General features: G+C 51.4%; 1 protein-coding gene across 4 annotated transcripts in view; it reads right to left on the bottom strand.

The window, feature by feature from the left end:
• Blk (BLK proto-oncogene, Src family tyrosine kinase) overlaps positions 1 to 4,079 on the bottom strand; it is a 49,774-nt gene extending 45,695 nt beyond the window's left edge. For all 4 annotated transcript variants that reach the window (XM_010622680.3, XM_010622673.3, XM_010622692.2 and 1 more), the window contains exon 1: positions 3,624 to 4,079. The gene's annotated coding sequence lies outside the window, so the exon portion shown is untranslated. The remainder of the gene's footprint in view (positions 1 to 3,623) is intronic.
• Between the last annotated feature and the right edge of the window lie 226 nt (positions 4,080 to 4,305).

Here is a 4,305-nt window from a genome sequence, read left to right as displayed (position 1 = left end):
TTTTTTTTTTTTTTTTTTTTATACTGGGGATTGAACTCAGGACCTTGCACTTGAAAGCCACACCCTCCCAGATCTAGAGTCTGAGGATGACTGTCCCACGGCTCCCTCCAGAGGGTCTTGGACAAAGAATGGCAAAACCCCACTGTGAGTTTCCAACTTTGTTGTGCAGCCATCAGTCAGGCACAGTGGATGCCGAAGCCCGCCTCGGGGGATGTGATTCTCTGAACAGTCCAAATGCTGAGATTCAAACATCCCTTGGTCAGCTTGACCTGGGAACACCCAAAACTTCTAGCCTCACATTTCTCAACTGTAGTAAACTCCTCTCTTCTTTGGAGAAACATCACCAAACTGTGCTCTCCTTTCTGAGATTTCAAAATAGATATTGCACATAAAAATAAATCAAAGAAGTCATCATCATATAAAGTGTGTTTTTTTCTAACTACAAAGATTGCCCAGTGATTCTGATACCAAGGATTGGGTGGCATGAGAAGAATGGAAATGGTGCTTGCTGCAAAGGTACAACTCTCCCAAGGACTAGGGCTTTGGGGTTTAACTCAGAGAAGCTTTAACACACTGGTATCAACATGTAAAGAACAAAGCACCAGAGGATACAGTCAGCCTGAGGCAGGTCAGGCTGCAAGCCTACAGAGAGGTCAGACAAATGTTATCTCATGAAGAGGCTCTATTTGCCCAAGGTCACAAAGCCACGCAGAGGCAGGGCTGAGCTTTGAACCCCCCCCCTTTAGTCCACAGGTTGGGTGTTCAGCCTTGTGGACATGACTGCTTCAATTAACTCCCTTGCCCAAATCCTTCCCACACCTCATGTCCACAACGCACTGAAAGATACATGTAAATCATCCTCACTAAATAGTGGACATGGTGATTCCATCACTGGACAGGCAGACACATTTGGGAAGTGGATAAAGGCTATAAATGCTCTCTACAGAGAATGCTTACCCTCACACAACTTGTCTACAGGTTCAGGGAGCCACAGCCTCCAGGAAACTCATCAGGCATGCCTGGTCTCAAAGATCAGGACCAACTTAACCCAGTAAGCGTGACATATCTCACGTCCTGAGGACAAAAATTTGATAATGGGTGTGTATTACGTGGGTGTGTATTACGTGTGCACACACACTCACCCTCCCTGTACCTCAGTAACCCCGTGAGAGAAGCCTCAAGTTCTGCAGCCCAGCTGGGTCTTGTTTCCCTCCCAGTCACGGGTCACCCCCTACCCCAGGTATCAAATGTACAAAGAGGACAGCAGAGATTTACAAGACCCGCCAAGGCTTCCTCGTGACCCAACCCAAGTTTACAGGATGCAGTGTTCTTTAGTGAGGGACACTGGAAACCACATGGGGACTCGGGAACCTCCCCTACATGTCAAGTACTGGGCTCACACTTGAGGTTCTTTTTAGTGCTCACATCTGTGCCGGGGGAGTGGGTGTGGGTGTGGTTCTCTTTTCACAGTGAGGGGCGCCGGTCAGAGAGCAGGGAGGCCATTACTAAGTGAACTGCTCTGATGCAGTTTTTCCTTAAAATGTAAAACCAAGACTAACTGGAAAGGTCAGATAAACCGAAAAGGAGGGCTAGTCCACGACATACTTGACTTTCAAAGCTGCCAAGCTCATGAAAGGCAAGGGGAGATGGGGAAACTGTCACGGGTCAGAGGAAACTAAGGAAACAAGAGAAATCCAGAACTCAGATCCCAGATTGGAACCTACAAAAACAGCAACAAAAGTCGCTAGTAGAAAGACAGTTTAAATCCAGACAAAGTCTGGAGTCTAATAAATCCACTGTGTTGATGTTAATGCCTTAGATGAACCATGTTGAGTTAGATGTTAATGTCACTGGAATCTGGCTAAAAATTACCTTTATCATTTCTTGGCAAATCTGGACTTACTCCAAAGAAAAATGGTGTGTGTGTGTGTGTGTGTGTGTGTGTGTGTGTTTTGGTACTGAAGACTGAACTCAGGTCCTTGTGCTTTCAAGGCAGGCAGCGCAAAAAAGTTGTTTTTTTTTTTAAAAAATAAACTATACTCATGCTACCTCAGAGTAGAAGTGGGTCCAATGCTGATCACACTAGGAGAAGCCAGTTAGTGGCCCAGTGGTCCCCACTTTCTCTTCGAACCTTTCAGTAGCCTTTCACATTGTTTACCATCCCCCCAATACCCCAACTGGGTGATATCTGCAGTCCCGGGGCACTGCCATCCCCACACCTGCACCGCGGAAAATGGAAAGTTCTCCCTAGAGTGCGCTGTGGCGGCAGGATGGGGCGCAGGCCTGGGGAGCCAGCTCGTGTTTGGCAGAGGCTCCTGCCCTGGCCAGTGTCCCACTGTGGGGGGCAGGGGTGGAGAGGGAGTGGAGCAGAGCAGCCTGGCCTCCAGCACTCTGGCCCAGGCACAGCAGGTGCACCCTGCTCAGAAGTGAGGCCTCATCCAGACTAGAGCTGCCGTGGAAGCCAGTGAAGTGTGAAGCTGCAGGAAGACGAAAATCACAAAACTCGGAGATGGAAACCAACACTGAAAAGTGTTATTATGGCCTCTCTCGTCACATCTGCTGCCCCACTGCCAGCCTGGAGCAGGTCCTATCCACGCCGCCATTGCTTCTGCAAGGCTGTTGTTGTGGGGCCTCCAGCTGGAGTCCCCTTCCCAGCTCCCCACGCAGGGGACTCCCATATCCTAGGGCTCAGGACCAGCACGTGTGTCTCCTCTTGGCTCAGAGTGCCCACAGCCACCCTGTGTCCCCATGACTCTCACACACACTAGAGTTCTGGGGCAGGCCTGCTGGCCTAGCTAAACTGAGCCCCCACACAGGGACAGGTCCTCCGGCCTCTGCCACTTGGGTAAGCTGGCTTCTGTGGAGTCCCGCACTGCGCAGCTCTGGGTCCAGGCCTTACTCCAGACGTGGGGAGCACCCACGTGCGTCTAGGGGATTCCCAGTAGCTGCAGACCCACGTAATAACAGTCTTTGTTTCCCATATAGTGTGGATCAATGAGGGTGAAATCGACGACCAATGACAAAACAAACAGCAAAGCTATCAAATCCCTAAAAATTTCAAGAATCCTCTCAAAATATGCTATCAACAGTTCTTTCCTTTCCAGATGAAGTAGATCTCTGAGCCAAAAAGGTTACTGTTCTATCTGTTCGGTCGTGCTAACCCTGAATGTCCCCAAGAGTGAACTCATTCAAAAACAAACCAAGTGAAACAAAAGCAACAGTCCACCATTGACCTTGAGCCAGGCGTTTCCCGTATGTTGCTGCCACCTCCCTGGGCTCTGCCCGGTGGGTATGACTGCTCCCCTTCCAGGGAGGCCACATCCATTGCCTTCAGCTCCAGAGTTGGCATGTGTGTCCCTGTCACCTCCCTCCTGCAGCCCAGCCCCAGTACAGACTCTGTCCTGGGTGGATGAGCTTTTGTAAACCAAAACATCTCTCTGAATTGGAAAGGAGCAGGTGGCAGAGCGCCTGTTCGCTGCCCCCACACAGCCGTGTTAATTCCCTCCTCTCCATCACCAAATCCCAGAGCTACGTCCCTGCCCACTCACCCAACTTCAGGCCTTGGAACCCTTTGAACAAGTTAGAGATGTGAGACTCTGGACCTGGACGGGCCAGAGACCTACCTTGTGGTGTTCAGTGGCTCCTCGTCATCATCTTTCAGATGGCTGTGCCCCGCCAGCCACGAGCTGCAGGTCTGAAGAGAAAGCCCATCCCCAGACGGATCTGTCTCCCCTTAGTCAGTTTGCATAGCTCGTGGCTTCCTGCGGCAGCGGCAGAGGTGTCGGGGCCCTGTCTGTGATCAGCGCTCCAGCGGCTGCCCCCCAGGAGCCCCTCCAGCTGCCACTATGAAGTCTTGTGTGAGCTCACCACGTCCCACAGCCGCTCTGCCCTAGAGAAAAGGGACCCCAAGCAGGTGACCTTCCCCTGGCCTTGGGCCACACTGGTCCCAGTGCCCCTCTACCACCCCAAGGTTTCCTCCTGAGGTTTTGGTTTAGTGGCTCAGCTAGAATTTTCCCACGCCGAGTCTGGCAGGGTTAGCAAACCTCCAGCCAACTACAGACTACTTGCCCTGCCTTGCAGACAAAGAGCTCAGGCTCTGCCTGTGCCAGCCACCTGTGGCAGCCAGGGCAGCATCGGCTCTGCCTTGTTGTTTGGTTTTGCCTTTTAAATGACACTAATAATAGCTAGGTCACAGGATGCCATGCACATTCAATGGCAGGGTGAGTGTGAACGGCGGGTACAAAACTGGTGCTCACTAAGTGGGAATGCCTGCTGGGTTAGGCAGCACGGCCGCACCTCAGAGCT

Source organism: Fukomys damarensis, unplaced genomic scaffold (genome assembly GCF_012274545.1).
Source record: "Fukomys damarensis isolate Sample0158 unplaced genomic scaffold, DMR_v1.0_HiC HiC_scaffold_18, whole genome shotgun sequence".
NCBI lineage: Eukaryota > Metazoa > Chordata > Mammalia > Rodentia > Bathyergidae > Fukomys > Fukomys damarensis.
This window is presented reverse-complemented; position numbering and strand designations above follow the sequence as displayed.